We start from the raw sequence: 25,770 nt of genomic DNA, 5'->3' as shown, positions 1-25,770 counted from the left end.
CTTATCAAACATTTTAGGAGTGACTGCAAGAAGAAGAAAACTATAAGAACAAAAGTGTTAAAACGTTTAGCTATAAATGAGCTAGAGTATCACATACATAAGCAGTTGAATTGGCAGTTGCACAGTACCATTTCACCCAAGTTAAGCAGTAATAAAACTTCAGTACATTTCTATCATCTGTAAATTCTGAGAAGTAAAATAAATTATTGTGAAATAAAATAAAACATTGTTAGAAATTTTCCTAAAAAGGTATGTTTGGATTTGGCTACGTCTGTTATGTTTTCTTCATTTGTATGCCCTGTGATTTCTCTTTTTATGCTGATTTAATTAATGATAGAAAATATTTTCATAAGCATACAAAGGGATACATATGATTTATTTGAAAATGAAGTGAGTATTAAGGATTATTTTCAAAATAAAACACTTGAAACAATGAAGGGAAATGTTGAGCACTTTTTATGTACAAAGTGCTGTAACTAAATGCTATCAGGCTCTAAAAATCCTGTTCCAAGTGAAATTTGGCCTCTAACTGCTTTTCCACGTTTTGCTGACCTTACCTGAGAAATCACTGAATTACTTAAGTTTGTTTGTTTTTTCTTACAGGTAACTTTCGACCGACTTTCCCCAAGAGAAAATTCCTAGAATTGAACAAAAACGTTTCCACTGGGTTTCGCCTGTAAGAAAAAAATGCACCCAAGCACATAGAGCTTTTTAATAGCACTAACCAATGCCTTTTTAGATGTATTTTTGATGTATATATCTATTATTCAAAAATGATGTTTATTTTGAGTCCCAGGACTTAAAATTAGCCTTTTGTAATATCTGTCAAGCAGGACCCTGAAGATGAAGCTGAGCTTTTCATGCCAGGTGCAATCTACTGGAAATGTAGCACTTAACGTGAAATATTCGTCTCCCCCGCAATTTTAATATGAACGGATCAGGAGTTACCAAATAAATTTCCCAATGAAAGCTTATCGTGACTTCACTGTATATAAACAGATTTTTATACTTTATTGAAAGAGGACACCTGTACATTCTTCCATCATCACTGTAAAGACAAATAAATGATTCTATTCACAGACTGATTGGAATTCTTTCTGTTAAGGAGCAACAATACATAGCCCCTCCTTAGGATTCCTGGTTCACATTCAACTGTGATCCCTGGGACTTAGGTTTGAAATGGAGGTAGTAGCAAATAGTTCATACATTTGCAGTGTGCCTCTGGATATCATGACAATTGCGCTGCTTTCAGCAGAATTATAAGTTGTTGTGTAGCATGGGTAATTTTTTTCCCCTTGCCTGTAACGAGTACTTTTGTTGGTTCGATAAAAATAAGGCATTTTCTTCCCATGGGCATGAGTAAGGTACACAGGTGCGCTTCAGATGTTACTGGAAGTCCATGTCTGTTTTTCTAGAACATTTTACATTTTCCAGTGTCTACTGGCTTACAGAGTTAACAGGTGCAGGTCAGACCCTTTGCCACAAAGAGAGGCATTTTTCTGGGCAGAGTTGCTTAATGAACCAGATTGTAATACTTTGCTAATTACTACCCGGCCTCCAAAGTATTAACATCTTTTTTTCTGTTGAAACTCACAAGCGTTAACTTCATGACCAGTTAAATTCCTTGATATCTAATTACTAAAACTGGCATAGCATTGAGAAATGAGTTTTAAAAATCAAAACATACTTCAGGTAATCTGATGCCAAAGAAAGGAGGGAGTGGTTGTAAGCAAATTTAAGTACATTTTGAGAAATAGAGCAAACATGTTTTCTTTCTGTACGAAGGGTTTATGCACTTCTTAACTCTGAGTTCTTTCAAAATCAGATGTGATGTGATCAAGGACGTGACCAAACCCCTCTAAATGTCACTTGTACATTTTTTTATCACTACCTCCAGCACCCTTCCGGTTTCCGAGGAGGGGAAAGAAAAGAAAACGGTGAAAGCAATATGACTGGCTAGGTTTGAGCTGCTGTCTCTCTGGACCTTATGCAAAACTACATAGATATCACCTTGGAATTCCTGATTTCCATGCAACTTTGATCTCTGGGCTTTAGGCCACCTATTTCCACAGAGTAATCCTGCTGGCAAAGAAGCAGAGATACTTGCAGACTCTGGGAAGACAAGGGGCAGAGGGTGCCCGCTCTGGGCCCTCCCCACTGTCCCCGTTGGGGTGGCAGTGGGAAGTTAACAATAATATTGATTTCTTTTTAAGAGCTATTATGACTAGTTAGAATGAATGTCCAAAGGCTTTGCTTAGACTCCTCAAAGTTCACGAGTCTTCATTTGTAATCAAGCTTGGGGTAACTTCACCTTGGTGATCATATGTTCTTTTCACAAAGCAACCCAACCAAGACGTACATGCCTTTATAAACAAATTTTGTAAAAGGAAAAACACACACGTACAAAACTTTGATTTTTGCCCTTATATACATTGCTCAGGTAGAGAACAAGGTTTGAAAGCCGTTACATGGTGTCTAGCTGGGAACTATCCCATAAGTCCAGGTGTTCCCAGTATACCTGCGGGACATGTCCAAAAATAAATGCATCCTCTTATCCCCCAGACCTACCACCATCTTGCATTCCCTAACTTGTGTAAAAGCAAATCATCTGATCCAGTTGCCCAAGGCAGAAGCCCAGGAGTGATCCCAGATGCCACTCTTCCCCTTGCCTCCAATAGCCCATCAATCCTGTTAGAATTGTTAACCACATTTCTCACACCTTCATCTACATCTCTTCTCCGTTCCTGCACCCACTGCCTCCTTTCCTCTCCTCTGCTCTTTCAGCGGCTTCCTTTTATTTTTCACCTGTCCCCTTCCCCTTCTTCCCTCTCCATCCCTCCTTCTTTTCCTCCATGTAGTCATCAGAATGGTCCTGGAAGCAAATGTGACCTTATCATTTCCCTGCTCGAAACTCCTCACTTCTCCGTGTATGCAGTTTAGAATCATGCTTAAGAAGGAGCACTTTGAAATGGAGAGAACCTGTGTCCAAACCCTGGTTTTGCCATTTGTGTGACTTGTCAGGTTACTTAATGTCTTTGAGCCTGTTCCTCCTCAGTGAAATAGGAATAATAATACCTACCTCATAGAGTCGTTGTGAGGACTAAAGGAGATACTGTTTGTCAAGTGTTAGCACAGTGCCTGGCGCATCGTTGGAGCGGGCGCTCTCGCTGTTATCTCTGCAGGTGTCATGTCACTTCCAAGAGGCACTCGCTGATAACCCTCCACTTTATAAATACCCGCGATACTTTATTTTCTGCCTTGGCACTCTGTTTATTTCCTTTGTAGAAATCTTCTAAATCTGTATTTTATTTATTTGTTGACTTTTTGTCTGTCTATCTACTAGAATGTAAGCTCCCTGAGGGCAAGGATGTGTCTGTCTTGTTCCCTGTTATAACCCCAGCGCTTAGCCTAGTGCTTGGCACACAGTGAGCACTCAATAAGTGCGTGTTGAATAAATGGACAAATGATCAAAAGCCTCTTCACGATCTGATGCCTGCCTCCTTGTCTAGCTCATCCTGCACTGTCCCCGCTGCACCTTCGGCTCAAGAAAAACCACATCACCTGCTCCTTTGAAGTGCCCCTTGGGCCTCTGTGTCTTTGCACCTGTCGTTCCCTTTGCCTGCCTGTCTACATGGCCAATTCCTGAGCACTGGTCAAGTCACAGCTCCCTCCTCTGAAGCTGTCCCTGGTTTCTCCAGGCAGATGTTCTTTTCCCCCCCTTCCAAATTCCCACTGCACTTTGTCAATACCTCCACGGAAGCACTTTACTGTATTGTATTGTAAATTGTTTGGATGTCTGTTTCTACTTTTAGACTGTAAGCACAGTGAAGGCAGAGATTGCATCTTTTCATCCTCATGTCCCCAGAGCCTAGCGCTGTGCCTGGCATATAACAGTTTGTCAATAAATACTTGTTGAATGAATTAGTGAACAAAGCGTCTTGCAGTTGGAAAAATCTTGCAAGACGTATGTATTATTACAGAAAGGGATGCCCCTGGCGGCTTCCGGGGTAGTTTTTTGTGCTAGAGAGGAGATCTAGAAAGCATTATGTAATCTCTTTGAATAGAAGATGACTTGTTTGAATTTCTAAAATAAGTTGAACAATATAGATCTTCATAAATGATTGCAAAAGATATCAAAAAGCTTTGTGATCCCTCAAATGCTACGAAGTCCAAAATAAATATTTGCACTATTAGTATTTCCATAGTAAATGCTATGCGAAAATGTACAGCAATAAATTTTGAAGCTTTAAAAATGTTTGTGTAAGTTATCTTCAATGACTTAATCTATGGAGAACATCTAGGACCTGTGTTTCCCAGACATAGGGGCTTCAGACTGGGGTTAGGGCCCCTAAGCTTTCAAGCTTATCCAGTGATACTGCTTTCCTTTGTTACTGAGACAAAGTGCTCAGTCATGCTGCTGGCATGTCCAGTGAACAGAAAGGTCTGGAAGGGTTCTCCACAGAATCAGGTGGTGGCCACACTTGACCTCGTGAGGCCACAGCCTCCGAACCTCCACTAAGACTGTCATAGCTCCCTTGTCCTGCCCGCCTTCACTGCTGGGATGCATATATGACCCCTATACGAAATCTACTTCAGTGGCTACCACATCCACAGGTGGAGTCATCACATCAGTCAAAATAGCATTAGCTATGGGATTGCAGATCACAGCAGTGGCTTATCAAACCGGCATGTCTCAAAGGGTCTGGGGTGGACTTTAAGATTTCCAGTTGCATACTGGTTTTTCCAGAAGGGCACATGTAAGTTACTCTGTCAATTATTTGGCTTTTGTGTTTACGACAGGAGGACACAAGTTTTTATTTCCTCTCATTTATATAGCATTTTATGATTTATAGAGCACGTTTACCTCCATGAATGTCATGTTTGAATTGCAAGCTACAGATAAGCCATGTCATATACACATGCTGTTACTCCCATTTAAGAGCTGAGGAATCTAAGAACCAGACAGGTTAAATGACTGACTTACTCAAGCAGTAAGATACAGAGAGGGGCATTTGAATGCAGAGGTCTTCTGTTTCCAGAACGCCATGCAACCTTCCAACACTCTTCTCCACTCACATCTGAAGCTGCCTTTCTCTCTGTGGCAGAGAACAAAACAGTTTGGTTTATCAAGTACAGTGTGACTGTAGCCGGAAAGCTTACACAGGGCAGAGTGACTCTTTATGGGAAACTTAGTTCTTTTCAGTCTGAACAGTCAAAGCTTTTCCATTGAATTCTTCTGCTGAGAAATCTCTACTAAGATTAATGCTTTATAAGAGGCGGGAAGAGGTGCAGCTTCTCAGTCGCAAAGTGTTGGGAGTTGTTTTTATCTGAGGGGTTAGCATTTTCCTTCTGCTGTAGTACTTTCTATTTTGTGCTTCATGAGCTTGATGCTGTGAGAAGTCTGGCATCAAGATGCAACTGGACCGCAGGGCCTGGGGAAGGGGCTGCAAAGTGGGGCACGTGCATCTAGGGCTTGTGTAAAAGCATTCAATGGGGGTGGGAATGTTACCGAACCAAACTTGGGTCTGCCCACCCGAGCGCAGTAAAGCCAATCTACTGACACTGGGTCTTGGTGAGGCATAGTGCAGTGTTTATTGCAGGGTGCTAGACAAGGAGTCTAGGGAAGCTAGTGCTCAAAACAGGTAACAGGGCAGTGTCACAAGGGTTAACATTATCAATCCTTAGGTGCCAGTAGGTCTGGGGGCTACATGCTCATGATCATCAAATAGTTAATTTCTTCCATTTGGTGGTGGTTTTAGCATCTGAAAAACTCAGGAAATCTGCATCAGATACTATTTTCTAGATATTTCACAGAGGAGCTGCAGCCGAGGATATGGAGGAGGGGTCTGTCCCAGCAAAGCCCCAAAGGGTCCTGCTCAGTTACAGGAAAATATCTGACCTTTTAATATTTGTTTTCATCTCATCTGTTTGAGATTTTAATGAGTATTTAATTAAAGATATAATACGTTAGGAGAGTAGTACATGATTTATAAGTAAATATCCATAAGTTGGGGACATATACTTTTGTTTTTGAAAGGGCTTATTATTATTAAAAGGGTTTGTTATTAAACTATTAAAAGAGTTTTGAGGGAGGAGAAGATGGCGGAAGAGTAAGACGCGGAGATCACCTTCCTCCCCACAGATACACCAGAAATACATCCACATGTGGAACAACTCCTACAGAACACCTACTAAACGCTGGCATAAGACCTCAGACCTCCCAAAAGGCAAGAAAGTCCCCACGTACCTGGGTAGGGCAAAAGAAAAAAGAAAAAACAGAGACAAAAGGATGGGGACGGGACCTGCACCAGTGGGAGGTAGCTGTGAGGAAGAAAGTATTCCACCCACTAGAAGCCCCTTCACGGGCGGAGACTGCGGGTGGTGGTGGGGGGAGCTTCGACGCCGCGGAGGAGAGCGCAGCCACAGGGCTGCGCAGCGTAAAGCAGAAGGATTCCTGCACGGAGGATCGGTGCCGACCGGCACTCACCAGTCCAAGAGGCTTGTCTGCTCACCCTCCGGGGCGGGCGTGGCTGGGAGCTGAGGCTCGGGCTTTGGTCGGAGCGCAGGGAGAGGACTGGCGGTGTGAACACAGCCTGAAGGGGGCTAGTGCACCACAGCTAGCCGGGAGGGAGTCCGGGGAAAAGCCTGGAACTGCTGAAAAGGTAAGAGACTTTTTCTTCCCTCCTTCTTTCCTGGTGTGCGAGGAGAGTGGATTAAGAGCTTAAAGGAGCTCCAGAGACGGGCACGAGCCGCGGCTATGAGCGCGGACCCCAGAGACGGGCATGGGACGCTAAGGCTGCTGCTGCCGCCACCAAGAAGCCTGTGTGCGAGCACAGGTCACTCTCCACACCTCCCTTCCGGGGAGCCTGTGCAGCCCGCCACTGCCAGGGTCCCGGGATCCAGGGACAACTTTCCCAGGAGAACGCGCGGCGCGCCTCAGGCTGGTGCAACGTCACTCTGTCCTCTGCCGCCGCAGGCTCGCCCCGCGTCCGTACCCCTCCCTCCCCCCGGCCTGAGTGAGCCAGAGCCCGCGAATCAGCGGCTCCTTTAACCCCGTCCTGCTGAGCGAAGAACAGACGCCCTCAGGTGACCTACACGCAGAGGCGGGGCCACATCCAAAGCTGAACCCCGGGAGCTGTGCGAACAAAGAAGAGAAAGGGAAATCCCTCCCAGCAGCCTCAGGAGCAGCGGATTAAAGCTCCACAATCAACTTGATGTACCTGCATCTGTGGAATACCTGAAGCGACAATGAATCACCCCAAATCGAGGAGGTGGACTTTGGGAGCAAGATATATTATTTTTTCCCCTTTTCCTCTTTTTGTGAGTGTGTATGTGTAGGCTTCTGTGTGAGATTTTGTCTGTATAGCTTTGCTTTCACCATTTGTCCTAGGGTTCTGTCCGTCCGTTTTTTTGTTTTGTTTTTTTTTTTCCCGGTGCGCGGGCCTCTCACTGTGTGGCCTCTCCGGTTGCAGAGCACAGGCTCCGGACGCACTGGCTCAGCAGCCATGGCTCACGGGCCCAACCACTCCACAGCATGTGGGATCTTCCCGGACCAGGGCACGAACCCGTGTCCCCTGCATTGGCAGGCGAACTCTCAACCACTGGGCCACCAGGGAAGGCCTGAAATTTTTTTCTTAATAATTACTTTTTATTTTAATAATTTTATTTTATTTTATCTTCTTTCTTTCTTTCTTTCTTTCTTTCTTTCTTTCTCTCTTTCTTTCCTCCCGCCCTCCCTCCCTCTCTCTCTTTCTTTCTCTCTTTTATTCTGAGTCATGTGGAGGATAGTCTCTTGGTGCTCCAGCAAGGCGGCAGGGCTGTGCCTCTGAGGTGGGAGAGCCAACCTCAGGACACTGGTCAACAAGAGACCTCCCAGCTCCATGTAATATCAAACAGTGAAAATCTCCCAGAGATCTCCATCTCAACACCAACACCCAGCTTCACTCAACGACCAGCAAGCTACAGTGCTGGACACCCTATGCCAAAGAACTAGCAAGACAGGAACACAGCCCCATCCATTAGCAGAGAGGTTGCCTAAAATCATAATAAGGCCACAGACACCTCAAAACACACCACCAGACGTGGACCTGCCCACCAGAAAGACAAGATCCAGCCTCATCCACCAGAACATAGGCACTAGTCCCCTCGATCAGGAAACCTACACAACCCACTGAACCAACCTTAGCCACTGGGGACAGTCACCAAAAACAACGGGAACTACGAACCTGTAGCCTGCGAAAAGGAGACCCCAAAGACAGTAAGATAAGCAAAATGAGAAGGCAGAAACACACAGCAGATGAAGGAGCAAAGCAAAAACCCACCAGACCTAACAAATGAAGAGGAAATAGGCAGTCTACCTGAAAAGTAATTCAGAATAATGATAGTAAAGATGATCCAAAATCTTGGAAATAGAATAAATGCAAGAAACATTTAACAAGGACCTAGAAGAACTAAAGAGGAAACAAGCAATGATGAACAACACAATAAATGAAATTAAAAATACTCTAGAAGGGATCAATAACAGAATAACTGAGGCAGAAGAACGGATAAGTGACCTGGAAGATAAAATAGTGGAAATAACTACTGCAGAGAAGAATAAAGAAAAAAGAATGAAGAGAACTGAGGACAGTCTCAGAGACTTCTGGGACAACATTAAATGCACCAACATTCGAATTATAGGGGTCGCAGAAGAAGAAGAGAAAAAGAAAGGGACAGAGAAAATATTTGAAGAGATTATAGTTGAAAATTCCCTAATATGGGAAAGGAAATAGTTAATCAAGTCCAAGAAGCAAAGAGAGTCCCATACAGGATAAATCGAAGGAGAAACACACCAAGACACATATAAATCAAACTGTCAAAAATTAAATACAAAGAAAACATTAAAAGCAGCAAGGGAAAAACAACAAATAACACAGAAGGGAATCCCCATAAGGTTAACAGCTGATCTTTCAGCAGAAACTCTGCAAGCCAGAAGGGAGTGGCAGGACATATTTAAAGTGATGAAGGAGAAAAACCTACAACCAAGATTACTCTACACAGCAAGGATCTCATTCAGATTTGATGGAGAAATTAAAACCTTTACAGACAAGCAAAAGCTGAGAGAATTCAGCACCACCAAACCAGCTTTACAGTAAATGCTAAAGGAACTTCTCTAGGCAGGAAACACAAGAGAAGGAAAAGACCTACAATAACAAACACAAAACAATTAAGAAAATAGGAATAGGAACATACATATCGATAATTACCTTTAATGTAAATGGATTAAATGCTCCCACCAAAAGACACACACTGGCTGAATGGATATAAAAACAAGACCCATATATATGCTGTCTACAAGAGACCCATTTCAGACCTAGGGACACACACAGACTTAAAGTGAGGAGATGGAAAAAGATATTCCATGCAAATGGAAATCAGAAGAAAGCTGGAGTAGCAATTCTCATATCAGACAAAATAGACTTTAAAATAAAGATTATGAGAAGAGACAAAGAAGGACACTACATAATGATCAAGGGATTGATCCAAGAAGAAGATATAACAATTGTAAATATTTATGCACCCAACATAGGAGCACCTCAATACATAAGGCAAATACTAACAGCCATAAAAGGGGAAATCGACAGTAACACAATCATAGTAGGGGACTTTAACACCCCACTTTCACCAATGGACAGATCATCCAAAATGAAAATAAATAAGGAAACACAAGCTTTAAATGATACATTATACAAGACGGATTTAATTACTATTTATAGGACATTCCATACAAAAACAACAGAATACACATTATTCTCAAGTGATCATGGAATATTCTCCAGGATAGATCATATCTTCGGTCACAAATCTAGCCTTGGTAAATTTAAGAAAATTGAAATCATATCAAGTATCTTTTCTGACCACAATGCTATGAGACTAGATATCAATTACAGGAAAAGATCTGTAAAAAATACAAACCAGCTTCCCTGGTGGCGCAGTGGTTGGGAGTCCGCCTGCCGATGCAGGGGGCACGGGTTCGTGCCCCGGTCCAGGAGGATCCAACATGCCACGGAGCAGCTGGCCCTGTGAGCCATGGTCACTGGGCCTGTGCGTCTGGAGCCTGTGCTCCGCAGCGGGAGAGGCCACAACAGTAGAGGCCCGCGTACAGCAGAAAAAAAAAAACAAAAAAACACATGGAGGCTAAACAGTACACTACTTAATAACGAAGTTATCACTGAAGAAATCAAAGAGGAAATCAAAAAATAACTAGAAACAAATGACAATGCAGACACAACGACCCAAAACCTATGGGATGCAGCAAAAGCGTTTCTAAGAGGGAAGTTTATAGCATTATAATCCTACCTTAAGAAACATGAAACATCTCAAATAAACAACCTAACCTTGCACCTAAAGCAATTAGAGAAAGAAGAACAAAAAAACCCCAGAGTTATTAGAAGGAAAGAAATCATAAAGATCAGATCAGAAATAAATGAAAAAGAAATGAAGGAAACGATAGCAAAGATTAATAAAATTAAAAGCTGGTTCTTTGAGAAGTTAAAAAAATTGATAAACCATTAGCCAGACTCATCAAGAAAAAAAGGGAGAAGACTCAAATCAATAGAATTAGAAATGAATAAGGAGAAGTAACAACTGACACTGCAGAAATACAAAGGATCATGAGAGATTACTACAAGCAACTCTATGCCAATAAAATGGACAACTTGGAAGAAATGGACAAATTCTTAGAAATGCACAACCTGCCGAGATAGAACCAGGAAGAAATACAAAATATGAACAGACCAATCACAAGGACTGAAATTGAAACTGTGATTAAAAATCTTCCAACAAACAAAAGCCCAGGACCAGATGGCTTCACAGGCGAAATCTGTCAAACATTTGAGAAGAGCTAACACCTATCCTTCTCAAACTCTTCCAACATATAGCAGAGGGAGGAACACTCCCAAACTCATTCTACGAGGCCACCATCACCCTGATACCAAAACCAGAGAAAGATGTCACAAAGAAAGAAAACTACAGGCCAATATCACTGATGAACACAGATGCAAAAATCCTCAACAAAATACTAGCAGACAGAATCCAACAGCACATGAAAAGGATCATACACCATGATCAAGTGGGGTTTATTCCAGGAATGCAAGGATTCTTCCATATAGGCAAAGCAATCAACCTGATACACATATTAACAAATTGAAGGAGAAAAACCATATGATCATCTCAATAGATGCAGAGAAAGCTTTCGAAAAAATTCAACACCGATTTATGATAAAAACCCTGCAGAAAATAGGCATAGAGGGAACTTTCCTCAACATAATAAAGGCCATATATGACAAACCCACAGCCAACATCGTTCTCAATGGTGAAAAACTGAAACCATTTCCACTAAGATCAGGAACAAGACAAGGTTGCCCACTCTCACCACTCTTATTCAACATAGTTTTGGAAGTTTTAGCCACAGCAATCAGAGAAGAAAAAGAAATAAAAGGAATCCAAATTGTAAAAGAAGAAGTAAAGCTGTCACTGTTTTCAGATGACATGATACTCTACATAGAGAAACCTAAAGATGCTACCAGAAAACTACTAGAGCTAATCAATGAATTTGGTAAAGTAGCAGGATACAAAATTAATGCACAGAAATCTCTGGCATTCTTATACACTAGTGATGAAAAATGTGAAAGAGAAATTAAGAAAACATTCCCATATACCACTTCAACAAAAAGAATAAAATATCTAGGAATAAACCTGCCTAAGGAGACAAAGGACCTGTATACAGAAAATTATAAGACACTGATGAAAGAAATTAAAGATGATACAAATAGATGGAGAGATATACCATGTTCTTGGATTGCAAGAATCAACATTGTGAAAATGACTCTACTACCCAAAGCAATCTACAGATTCGATGCAATCTGTATCAAACTACCACTGGCATTTTTCACAGAACTAGAACAAAAAATTTCACAATTTGTATGGAAACACAAAAGACCCCGAATAGCCAAAGCAATCTTGAGAACGAAAAATGGAGCTGGAGGAATCAGGCTCCCTGACTTCAGACTATACTACAAAGCTACAGTAATCAAGACAGTATGGTACTGGCACAAAAACAGAAACATAGATCAATGGAACAGAATAGAAAGCCCAGAGATAAACCCACTCACATATGGTCACCTTATCTTTGATAAAGTAGGCAAGAATATACACTGGAGAAAAGACAGCCTCTTCAATAAGTGATGTTGGGAAAACTGGACAGGTACATGTAAAAGTATGAAATTAGAACACTGTAACACCATACACAAAAATAAACTCCAAATGGATTAAAGACCTAAATGTAAGGCCAGACACTATCAAACTCTTAGAGGAAAACATAGGCAGAACACTCTATGACATAAATCACAGCAAGATCTTTTTTGACCCACCTCCTAGAGAAATGGAAATAAAAACAAAAATAACTAAATGGGACCTAATGAAACTTAAAAGCTTTTGCACAGCAAAGGAAACCATAAACAAGACCAAAAGACAACCCTCAGAATGGGAGAAAATATTTGCAAATGAAGCAACTGACAAAGGATTAATCTCCAAAATTTAGAAGCAGCTCATGCAGCTCAATAACAAAAAAACAACTCAATCCAAAAATGGGCAGAAGACGTAAATAGACATTTCTCCAAAGAAGATATACAGGTTGCCAACAAACACATGAAAGGATGCTCTATATCATTAATCTTTAGAGAAATGCAAATCAAAACTACAATGAGATATCATCTCACACCGGTCAGAATGGCCATCATCAAAAAATCTACAAACAATAAATGCTGGAGAGGGTGTGGAGAAAAGGGAACCCTGTTGCACTGTTGTTGGGAATATAAATTGATACAGCCACTGTGGAGAACAGTATGGAGGTTCCTTAAAAAACTACGAATAGAACTACCATATGACCCAGCAATCCCACTACTGGGGATATACCCTGAGAATAACATAATTCAAAAAGAGTCATGCACCAAAATGTTCATTGCAGCTCTATTTACAATAGCCAGGTCATGGAAGCAACCTAAGTGTCCATCAGCAGCTGAATGGATAAAGAAGATGTGGCACATATATACAATGGAATATTACTCAGCCATAAAAAGAAACGAAATTGAGTTATTTGTAATGAGGTGGTTGGACGTAGAGTCTGTCATACAGAGTGAAGTAAGTCAGAAAGAGAAAAACAAATACCATATGCTAACACATATATATGGAATCTAAGGGGAAGAAAAAGAAAATGTCATGAAGAACCTAGGGGTAAGATGGGAATAAAGACACAGACCTACTAGAGAATGGACTTGAGGATATGGGGAGGGGGAAGGGTAAGCTGTGACAAAGTGAGAGAGTGGCATGGACATATATACACTACCAAATGTAAAATAGATAGCTAGTGGGAAGCAGCTGCATAGCACAGGGAGATCAGCTCGGTGCTTTGTGACCACTCAGAGGGGTGGGATAGGAAGGGTGGGAGGGAGGGAGATACAAGAGGGAGGAGATATGGGGATATATGTATATGTATCTGATTCATTTTGTTATGAAACAGAAACTAACACGCCATTGTAAAGCAATTATACTCCAGTAAAGATGTTAAAAAAAAATAAAAGAGTTTTGAGACCACTACTCCAGTGCAGGACCCGTCATCTGGGGTTCATGTACCCTAGAGTCAAGGAGCCCACTAACCTTTGCCATCAAGTGCAAAGTTTTGTGGCAATGTGCCCTTCTCCTGGGCTGGTATCCAGAGCTTCCATAACATTCTCAATAGGGAATACATATCACAGTTTCTGTATTTCATAAATGGTACCAACCCCTTCCCTCAAAAAACACCCCGATGATTTTTTCAGGATTGAATCTGCTTTGGGGGGAGTTATCCTGAATTTTGCTGACTTGACAGATACCTCGGTGCAAGAGAGAGCCAAAGTGGGGAGTTGGGTGTGTTGGTGGGAGGTTGGTGCCCAGCTGTCAGAGTGCCTTGTTGATCGCAGCATGATTTACACTGAAGAGCCTTGGACCCAACAATAGCTAGTTGTGTGAAAATAGAAACATTTGGAAACTTAAAGGGAAAGATATGAATAGCAGCATGGTAGAATGTTCTATTTATGAAGGGAATAAATGCCTTCTTTTAAAGCCTTTCTTTCTTCTGTCAGCCCCAAAACCTAAAGTCACTTAGTATAATGTTGTAAATGAGAAAACCACAGGCTTACAGCTATGACTGTTATTTTTAAAAAAATAACATTGTGGCTCTTTGTAGCAAGCCAGATTTTAGTTTATCAGAGTCTGCTGTGAGAAGGGGATGGATTAGTCACCTAACCCTGAAAACACTTACCGCTGGGGAGAAATGCAGTATTATTCAGTGAGTCAAAAACACGTACAACTTTCCTGGAACTTTAAATTCATTCAAGGAGTGATCACAATCTTTGTTCTTCTGAATTTTTTTTTTTTTTTTTTTTTTTTTTTTTTTTTTGCGGTACGCGGGCCTCTCACTGCTGGGGCCTCTCCCGTTTCCGGATGCGCAGGCTCAGCGGCCATGGCTCACGGGCCCAGCCGCTCCGCGGCATGTGGGATCCTCCCGGACCAGGGCACGAACCCGTGTCCCCTGCATCGGCAGGCGGACTCTCAACCACTGTGCCACCAGGGAAGCCCTGAATTTTTTTTTTAATGAAATCCGATAGACTCCATTGCCATATCCTTAAAGACCAATTGAGAGGCAAGAGGAAATACAGGTGAGAGGTAAAGTATGGAGATAACTCAAACCACTCAAGGAGATTTCTACCTGGCACAGAGATACCGCAGAGGACATTTGGGGAAGAAACAAATGTGACAGTGAAGAAATGTACACTCTCACAAATATGTCCACTTAGTACTCGCTTATTTAAATATCTATAAAAATCTTGGCTCATATTCTCAAATAAAAAGGGAAACTTCTTTTTTTTAAAAAAAAAAAATTATTTATTTAGGCTGTGCCTGGTCTTAGTTGCAGCATGCGGGATTCGTTGCTGCACGCAGGATCTTTAGTTGTGACATGAGAACTCTTAGTTGCGGCATGTGGGATCTAGTTGCCTGATCAGGGATCGAATCCGGGCCCCCTGCATTGGGAGCGCAGAGTCTTAGCCATTGGACCACCAGGGAAGTCCCAAAAAAGGGAAACCCCTTATTTGGTTATTTAACCATGTGATGTGTGGCAGACAGAGAAGGTTGGCTGACCCGATAGCCATTCACAGATGTACTGGTGCCACACTTATGCTCCTAATTCAGATCGGATGCCTAGATCTTCAGCAGCCATTGCTAATTAGTACGTACCCAAACTTTAGACTCAGCTTTGAACACTCATATTCAGTTAGTCACTGGAAGCCCCACCCAATTTCCCTTCTCATTCTCATGGTTTCGTATGCTTTTGTTAACCCCTGCCTGGATTCCTGCAGTGGCTTCTATCTGCTGTCCCTGCCTCTAGTTTTTCCAGCTCCATTCCATTTTGTCTATTGCTGCCAGATGTTTCACCTATACCTCTTAGATAATCTGATGTTCTCAGTCATGTGTACAGTGGGCTTCTATCCTTCTGAACCAGGTGTGTATTCCTCAAATGACATCTGGCCCTTGGTCGACACACCTTACCTGAGTGAGGATACTCCCAACTAAACCCCTTAATCAGCTCAGACACTGTGTATTCGTTTTCTGCTGCTGGGGTAACAAACTACTAAAGTTTTAGAAACTTAAAACAGCATCTCTTTATCATCTCATAGTTTCTGTGGGTCAGAAATCCCAGCACAATGTGACAAGCTGGTTCTCTGCTCAGAGTATTATGGTTGAAATGGAGGTGTTGGCTGGTCTGAGATTTTATCTGCAGGCTCTGGGGGAGATCTGCTTCCGGGTGCATTCAGGTTGTCCGCAGAATTCAGGTACATGCAGTATAGGACTGAGGTCCCCCTTGATGACTGTTAGCCAGGGATCATTCTCAACTTCTAGAGGCTGCCCACCTTCCCTGGCTCATGGCTCCCTTCATCTTGAAAGCCAGTAAAAGCAGGTCAAATCCATTCTATGCTTTGTATCTCTCTCATCTCCCCTTCTGCCTCATGTCTCCAACTCCAGCCAGAGAAAGTTCTCTGCTTTTAAGAGCTCATTTGATTAGACTGAGTCCACCCAGATAATCCAGGATAATTTTTCCTATTTTAGGGTCTGCAACTTTAACTGCATCTGCAAAATCCCTTTTGCCATGGAACCTAATATATGGATGCTACTAAGAATTAGAGCATGGACATTTTGAAGGAGCCATTCTGTCTGTCACATACTGCTAGCTACAAGTAACAGAAAAATCAACTTAGGTGGTTTAAATTATAAATGTATATTAAAGACAATCCTAGTGGAGGACAGGCACCCAGGGCACACCATCAGCGCTGCCCCCCAGCTTTGCTTCTGCGTAGTCTTCTGTTTCTGGCCTCCCCTCCATGTATTAGCTACATCCTCATCTCAGTAGCAGGATGGCTCCAGATGACATGTTTAGACATGACAGTGGCCAGAGGAAGAAGACAGACTGTTTCTTCCTACGTCTGCATTTTAAAAGCCCCACACACTTTCCTCCCTACGTCACTGGCTGGATCTGGGTACCTGCCCATTCCTAAACTAGTCACTGAAGAAGGGGGTTGGAATTACCCCAAATGGCTTAGATTAATCATATCGGAGTGACATGGCTGTTAGGAGTCAACCACAATACCTGCTTCAAACGACTCACTATACTTCTGTGTCATGCTTTCCCCACATTTGTGCTTTCAGTTTTACTTGTTTCTTTGTAAAAACTAGCTTGTTTTTCTCACAATCATCCAAGTCCTATATTTCCTTTAAGCCCGAGAACATCGCGTTGCTTTCCGCAGTGCTTCTCATGCATCCCTCCCTCCAATCTGTCCCTTCCAGATAGCATGACTCTGTCTGACACACTGTCTGACACACCCTTGACTCCATATGGCGCATTCCTCAAATGTTTCTCATCTTAACTAGGTGTTAAGTTCCTCCAGGATGTGAGCAGTGAATTTGGGGGTGAGTTTGTCAGTTTAATACCTGGCATTAATTGCAAAATCCCCATTTTCCTCTCCCTGCTGAGTTAGGACACACTACCTTCCCAGCATCAACGTGATAAAATGCACTGGGTATTGCCAACCCAGAGAGCTCACCTGAGCTTCAGGGTTCATTGTTTCATTGGGGCTTCACTATCTAGGCATGGCTGATTGATTGATTGCCCACAGGGTCAAACTCAGTCTCCACGATACTGCTTGACCCAAAGCCTCTACCCAATTCACACGGTTGGTTCTTTCTGGTGTGGCTAGCCCCTCTCCCCATAAGACAGTGTGGCATGGTCAGCCCCATTTTAAAATCTATTGTGACCAGGCCTTCCCATAAAAAGAGAGACTCCCTTCAGGTATACATAGATTACCTCCCAGAAGCCAAGGGCAATGGCCACTCTTTTCTCTAGGCAAGGCCAAATTCTTTACTACACGCTTCATGGTAAGTATTTTAGTAATAACAAAGACTAACCTGGTTATTACTAGAGCCTTCAGCAAAGAACTGTGATAATCAAATTAATATTTAGATATACTATAGAATGATCATACTTAAACAGCAATTAGCATTTTGTGCCATTCCACTAAAACCTTATTTTTCAACTTTGCTCTTATTATACAGGAATAATTCCTTGCACTTGTAATGTAAACTAAGCAAGAGTATCTCTCTGTTGCTTTTTCTTCACAAGTTGTATAAGATAATTAAGACATAATTGCTTTCTTTTTTCTCAATCTGGAGCAAATAAATGGTGTAGGAATAACAACAAGGCCACAGACTGAGTAATCATGCAAACACTTTACCTCCTAGAAAGAAAAAGCAATAATCTCCATTAAACTTTAACAGTAATAATTATTGCAGCAATTACAAAGTCATAGGTCTTTCCTACCTCTAATTCAATATTTTTTAGACCTTTTAAAAAATCCATCCTTTCATCTATATCACCTTAGAACTTTCTTGATGCTAATCTTATGATGCTAGGCATAAAAATCTAGTAAAAGGGATAAACCAATAAGTGAGGTTATAGGACAGGAGAACAAGTCTTGACACATTATTTCTCCAATAGAGTCATGATCTCTGGGGGGTCCTGAGGTTCCAAAATACATATGGTCAAAATGTAGATATATCAGAGCATTTTGCCTTTCAAGTAAATGTCACTCTCTAGATGTGAATTGGGGTTGGTGGATGGGTGGGTGGGTAGAGAATTCTAAAGTGCTGCTGCCTGCCTGGAGGATTTCATATAATTTTGGTTTTAAAAAATATTTATTTTAAAAATTATATACACTAAAATTTTTGATGTGCAGGCCTGTGAGTATTGACAAAGGAAGAAAGTCATATGTCCATCACCATAGTTGATATGGAAATGTTCTATCATCATCACCCTTCCTAATTCCTTTGTTGTTAACCACTTCCCTACCCTAAACCCTTGTCAACCACTGATCTGTTCTCCATGTCCATAGCCTTTTGCTGTTTCCAGAATGTCATATGAATGGAATCATGTAGTATGTAGCCTTACAGGACTGACTTCTTTCACCTAGCATAATACATCTGAGAATAAGTCATGTATTGAAAGCTCATTCTTTTATTGCTGTGGAGGTTTGTTTATCCATGGTTATCCATTCATCTGTTGAAGGACATTACTCCACTTTGTTTTAGGATCAAAACTTGATCATCTTAACACATCTTATGGCTGAGAGGTTCAAACAAAAGAGTAGCAGCATATTCTATGCATAGTGAACTTCCAAATTCAATGTAAGTCAAATTCAAATAGGAGACAATTGCTCTGTTTTTAATCATTCTGCTTTTTGTTTCAGAGAGTTGCACTTTAATATATGCTCGGGATTGTGCTGGATACAGTAAAGAAAGTACAAAATACTCTCCAAATGCAGCACATGAGTTAGACACCACCTTTGTCCTCTGGCCTAACCCAGCATAATACGGGAATGCTGTTTGCTTGGTAGTCACAGTCATTGTGGGTCTAAAGAGGAAAAGAAAAAACACTATTATATAACCTTAATGATGTTCTTTTGGAATCATAACTGTATATTCACCTGAACGTTTCCCTACCAGGTATTTTGAGTGACATTTTTCTTGTTTTAGCTACTTTCACCCTTGGCAATCAGAATTTCTTTGGCTGCTCTAGTACTAAACAAACATGGATAGGAGGGCTTTCTGGCTGCAACATCTCCTATAGGAGATGCTAATCCAGTGGGTAGATCCAGAGGGTGGATCCAGCTGATCTGGCTGGAAAGGAGTGTGTTGCCTTTCTCATCTATCGGTGTGTGACCCTCCTGAATCTCCGTGAAGAGGCAGACTTTGCAGATGGATCTTGGTCAGCAGTTGTCAAATATGGAACTTATGTTACCATAGCATCTCCCTTATTGTAAATTTCAGTTTTTAATTTCTTTCCTTCCTTGTGACCAGTTTCTGTCTTTTGTTGGATGGTTTTGGTGGCGGTTTTGGTTAATTCCTGAAGAAAAATGCTGACTTCTGACTTCACACTCTGCGGTGGGGTTTAATGGAAAATTGGCAGGCTGGACTAGTGAACTTAATAATTAACTTTCAGTTTGACCCAATGATGGGCTTTCAAAAGATCCAATTTGTTTAGAACTGTGTATGAAGATACAAATGAGCGGGGGTAAGGATCCATGGGGCATAAGCCCAGGGTCACCCTTGTGATCACATTAAGATGTCACGTAAGGAAGGGAGATGATCTTTGCAGTGACTGGACCTTCTTCCATGTGGTTCTGCTGGCACAGAGGGAAGTGACACAGACCAAACACTTCCAGGAGAAGCATTACTCTGTTTCCTATTACAATCCATTTTTCTTTCCATGAAAAGGCTTATCAGTTCTTACTGAGTTGGAGAACTCCCAGAAAATAGCTTATGAGATAACATATAATAATGACAGATGTCTACATACACTCATTTTAGACTCACAATATCCCCTGCAAGAAAGACATTACTATCCCCATTTTGCAGATAAGGAAACTGAGTCTTAGAGGACCTTCATCAAGGCCACCCAGCGGGTGCCAGAGTCCATTCAGGACACCATTTTCACCTCTCCATTCTGTCTCTGTGGATCGGGTTAGCATATTCACAGAAAGAACAGAATGAGGGAGTGCCCCAGTTCTAGAGAGGAATGGATTATGTTAAAGTGGGAGAACAACCTTTTTGGCAACATTTCTGTAAAAACCCCAGAACTGAGAGAAATGGCATGAACTCAAATGAGTGGAAAGTAGGGATATCTGAGTGGAGTAGTGGACCTGGGAATGAGAAAAGGTGAGAAAATATGACTTGAAATAGAAATATATATATATATATTAATTCATATTCAATAATATATATATATATATTTAAACAGGGAATGGTAAAGAAAATTGTAAAGAAAAAGCCTGTGTCAAAATATGAAAGAGGGCTTCCCTGGTGGCGCAGTGGTTGAGAGTCCGCCTGCCGATGCAGGGGACACGGGTTCGTGCCCCGGTCCGGGAAGATCCCACCTGCCGCGGAGCGGCTGGGCCCGTGAGCCATGGCCACTGGGCCTGCGCTTCCGGAGCCTGTGCTCCGCAACGGGAGAGGCCACAACAGTGAGAGGCCCACGTACTGCAAAAAAAATAATAAAAAATCGGAAAGAAAACAGGATCAAGAGCCCCATGTTGAAAGAAGCCACATTTAGATATTTTAGAAAATGTTGCTTCTTCAGCACTTTGCATCTTCACTCAAATGACATGCTTTATTCCTTTAATGCTTCACTTTTCCTAGCCTTTGGTTGGAGAGGCAGCCTCATTACCTTTATTTTTTACTGGCTGTCGAGATAGCTCAGGTTCAGATGGGCCAAGCCGAGGTAATGACCCAGGCAGGGTAAATGGAAAACTTTCTGTACTCTTGGGAATAAGTCATCAACATAATATATTTCCTGAATGCTACATTCTCTCTAAAAATCATATACAAAATGTATGCAAGCTAGTTCCTGAATTGTTTTTATTCAAGAAAATTTAAGAGGAGCATTGCCAGCTCACGCATCAATGTCCACGAATTACTTACAATGAAATGTGCTCCAAGAAGCACGTGTTGATAAGTCAGTGCTGAGTTTCCAAGAGAACTCTTCTGAGGTTCCATTTACCATACTCTTTCAGAATTTTGTCCTGAGTCTTTTCCAGAGCTAATAGGCAATTCTTGCCCAGGCTGGATCGAAGGGATGCTCTTCCTTCTTTGCTTTTTCTCTCCTCTTCCCTTTCCCTCTCTTTAGTCATCACCACGGCACGCAGGGCTTTGTTTCAGGACCTGTGCTAAAAGAGGAAAACAACCTGGCTCACAGACTTGGGCTCTTATTTTCCTAGAAGCAACATTTGGTGCTAACATTCATGTCCTTTCTGCTTGCAGTAGCAGCCCTACCATTACCTTCAATTATGCATGGCCGTAGCTTGAGTATTGTACAGGGAGATTTCAATCTCTGCTCTCTGGCCAAACGTGATTAGCGTTTTGACAAAGGACAGCGACAGTTTTCCCCCTCTCAGAAATAGAACATCTGCATCTACATCATTCATGCTTGCATACACTTGCCTATGGAATCTTTTCCTCTTGCCACGTAATTAAGTTCATCCGGATACAAAGGTTTTGTATTTATTGTTGGTTCATTCGGACAGTCTCATAGAGTCTCACGTGGGATAACAGTTTGAGAATTTCAAAACAAGGATGTAGTATTTCAAACAATGTCTCAGTAAAATTCATAATCACAACTGTTTTTCTTCACCTCTTTTCCATATTCACACATCTAAGTGCAAAGGAATAGGTGTTCCCCCTCTTTTTTGCAACTTTTTCAGCTCTTCGGTTCAGCACACCCCAATGCTGTCACTATTTCTATTACCCTGTGTGTTAGTTTGCCAGGGCTGCCATTAGAAAGCACCCCAAAGTGGGGGGCTGACACAACAGAATGTTTTTTTTCCCACACTTCTGGAGCTTAGATGTCCAAGATCAAGCTGTCAGCAGGTTTGATTTCTCCTGAGGCCTCTCTCCTTGACTTGTACAGGGCCATCTTCTCCTTGTGTCTTCCCATCATTTTCCTTCTCTATATGGCTGAGTCCAGTTTCTTCTTATAATGACACCAATCAGATTGGATTAGGGTCATCTCAGATGACCTCATTTTAAGTCATTTACCTCTTTAAGACCCTATCTCCAAATGAGTCACTTTCTTAGGTACCGGGGGCTATGACTAGACTTATGGACATGAATTTGGCGGGGGGGCACATTTCAGTCCATAACTCCCTACATCCTTGATACCACATCTTAGATGTTGAAGTTTTAAAAATATCTTAATGCTCATTGTGCCATCATGTTTTCACTGTAAACCTGATTTCAGCATAAGGCGAGGCTTCTTATCTAGAGCCCATGGACGACTTGGGGTCCATACACATGCTGAAATCATAAAGCAAAACTTGTGTCCTACATTATGAGCACACTTCCATCAGACTCTTAATGCGTTTGTAGTGCAAAAAATGCTAGGGTCTAGTGGTTGACATACGGGTGGTGTTGTTAGAATACCTTTCCCATAAATAACAAGCACTCTACATTTTGTCTCCACATTCAACACACGCATACACAACACTGTGCAGCCCTTATAACGTACCCAACGCTCTTTCAAATGCCCCACATATGAACTCAGTTAATCCTCACAGGGACACTGAGAGGAAGGTAATATATATTTTTTAACATCTTTATTGGAGTATAATTGCCTTACAATGGTGTGTTAGTTTCTGCTGTGTAACAAAGTGAATCAGCTATACATATACATATATCCCCACATCTCCTCCCTCTTGTGTCTCCCTCCCACCCTCCCTATCCCACCCCTCTAGGTGGTCCCAAAGCACCGAGCTGATCTCCCTGTGCTAGGCGACTGCTTCCCACTAGCTATTTTACATTTGGTAGTGTATACATGTGCATGCATTAGGCTTCTTTAAATACAATTGGAGGAGGTCACAGAGGGGATATGGCCACCAGTTGACCATGACATCAGAGGCTCCCCACCCCGTCCCCTGTCCTTGGGGTGTATGTTCCACCCGTCCACTGTTCTCATATTAGCAGCAGTTGCAAGGAACAAGTCTTGAGAGAGTAATGTCTGGTTGAGACCACCTGGACCATGTATGTGACTGAACTCTATTAAGGGCTTTATATAAACTTAAGATTCTGGTGCACAGGTGCGGAGAGTTACTCATCTTGCAGCGGCCCAAGACAAGCCTTGTAGGTAAGTTCTCTTGCTTGTTACACCTGCCACTTACCAATCTGGAGTGGCCTGCCTATGGTCACTCCTTGTCCTCTGCATGCTGGGGCCGGTTTTGAATTTCACCAGGGGAACTCCTGAGAATGCAAACCAAACAACATTCTATCATTTCTAGTCCAAAAGATGAAATTAAAGGAGAAATTGCATCCTTGGACTGGGGTGGGTACAGGAGTTAGCCAACTAGCACTTGCTTTTTCCGCCTACTTAGCTGCTGTATTTTCTATTTTCTTCTACCTTCCAAGCCCAGAGGACAACTAGAAATGCCTCATTACCCTTGGGCAAAAGGTGCTTAACTAACAAAACACAATTGAAAAGGAAAGTAAGTATAAATCACATCTTCTTGTAATTTGGGAAGATTGGTATTCTCCCAGGTTTTTTTTTTTAGAAATTATAGACGTAACTATGAAGGCTTACAAGTTGGTAGCAAGTGCTTGCTCTGATACTTTTTTAGAACTCAAACTCCACATGGGGAAAAGGGATATATTTGAAGGCACAATCAGTGCTATAAGTCTTAGGACTGACTGCATCAGGATTCCTTGTATATGAAAGTGGGAACCCCTTAGACTGGCAGTAAGGTGGAAACATTTGATAAATGCTCACATACTTATGTATTTCTTTTCCTTGGTTTCTGGACATACTTTTTAAGTGATGACTGCAGTGGGGCGCTGGAAAATTTTGTGACTAATTATGATGCTCTATGGATCTACTGAAGGGAATGCATGAGATCCTAATGGGCAAAAGATGGTGTGTAAGCCCCTCATCTGTGGAAACTGTCAATCCAATTATTTCAGCTAGTCCCCCATCAAATCAGATCACTGCCTGATCAATTATTAGAGTATCAGTAGTAAAGACAGCCTGAAATTCCAAATGGATAACGTCAAGGATAGTGACACTAACAGTTGTTATTTTCATGAAATGGGTAACTGGTTTAGCCACAAGACACGAGTTGTTTAATTACCGTCTATGTTTCTAATTTTTTGTTTTTTGCGGTACGCGGGCCTCTCACTGTTGTGGCCTCTCCCGTTGCGGAGCACAGGCTCCGGACGCGCAGGCTCAGCGGCCATGGCTCACGGGCCCAGCCGCTCCGAGGCATGTGGGATCTTCCCGGACCGGGGCACAAACCCGCGTCCCCTGCATCGGCAGGCGGACTCTCAACCACTGCGCCACCAGGGAAGCCCTATGTTTCTAATTTTGGTGTCAAATCAAGTGTCTAGATGAGAAGTCATCCCCCCTCCCCCCACCAGGTATTCATTTTTAAAAAGAAAAAAAGTCACCTACGTATATACCGGCTTAAAATTCCTTCTTCCACAGTTCATAGGGATAAAGAGATTTATCTGCGATTATATTTCTCAGACTCACCATTTTTCAATAAATTCAGCCTCTTCCCAGGTGTATGCTCTGGAGAGGCTGGCTTTGTTTGAGATGTTAACGATTACCACTGCTGAGGAAAGGAGCTTTAGGGTAGCGATCTTGTAGGTGAGAGTATTATTGCCCAGAGGAAAATAGATTAGAAACCTCATCCGAACTCTTGCCTGCTCAGACCAAGACAATCGAGGACCGAGGAGTGGACACCATGTTGCTTCACCCATGGACTGCAATGACCTCTCCAGGTTAGTTGGCAATCCCTTTGGGGAGCATCCTCCAGTTCCAATCAGGTAGCCCTGAGCCCCGGTGTACAACCAGGTGCAAACAAAGCCGCTTTCAACCAGAGATGTCCTGGAAGGGGAGGGCCCCTTTAGGTAGGTCTGGGCTGCTTCAAGGCTAAAGAGGCTTTACATGACGTTTAGAGGGTGATCGAGCTATGGTTTTGGAGCTGTTTCCAAAGTTCCTTATATTTTTCCTTTGTCCCTATTTGTGACACTATGTAGATTCCCTGACCATAACTCCGGATCATTTGAATTTCAGAGTACAATCCCAGCTCCTTCCGGACTGATTGACGTGGGCTGCCTGCCCCTAGGGGGGTTCATTCCTTATTGCAACCCTAGAATGCACCCCCCAAATCGCCCATCCCTCAAAGTTAGACTTGCAGACTCGGAATCTCAGCTCCCTCAGTGTTCCATGTGCTTCTTTTCCTTCAATCCCCCCTGTATATGGGGACAGATCTCTGGGTGATCTGTGTATTACAAATCAAAATTTCAGTTGCCAGAAGTGTGTCGTTAAGATTCTTGGGAGAAGCTGACACGCCACAGCTGTTTTCCCCCCACTCGGTGGCAGTGCTGCAACTTGTGTCCGCCGCGCCCCCAGCCTCCGTGGCAGCGCTGGTATTTCCATCTAGTGTGACTCAACCTCCTCTTCTCGATGAGGAATGAAGCAAGGCAAGGGGTGACGCGAGTGATGCCGCATCCCAGGCAGCCCGAGGCCTCCACGCAGGGACACAGCTCCCGGTTGCCTTCCCTGTGTTGGGAGGGACTGGAGTGGTTGGCAGCTGGCCTAGG

At 42.4% G+C, this 25,770-nt stretch overlaps 1 protein-coding gene across 1 annotated transcript in view; it reads left to right on the top strand.

The window, feature by feature from the left end:
• Positions 1 to 1,262, top strand: part of MBD2 (methyl-CpG binding domain protein 2) — a 77,463-nt gene extending 76,201 nt beyond the window's left edge. The window contains exon 7 of the mRNA XM_060029080.1: positions 604 to 1,262. The gene's annotated coding sequence lies outside the window, so the exon portion shown is untranslated. The remainder of the gene's footprint in view (positions 1 to 603) is intronic.
• Positions 1,263 to 25,770: the final 24,508 nt, after the last annotated feature.

This window comes from Delphinus delphis, chromosome 13, assembly GCF_949987515.2.
Source record: "Delphinus delphis chromosome 13, mDelDel1.2, whole genome shotgun sequence".
In the NCBI taxonomy this organism is placed as follows: domain Eukaryota; kingdom Metazoa; phylum Chordata; class Mammalia; order Artiodactyla; family Delphinidae; genus Delphinus; species Delphinus delphis.
Note: the sequence above shows the minus strand (reverse complement) of the source record. Positions and strands in the feature narration are given on the sequence as shown.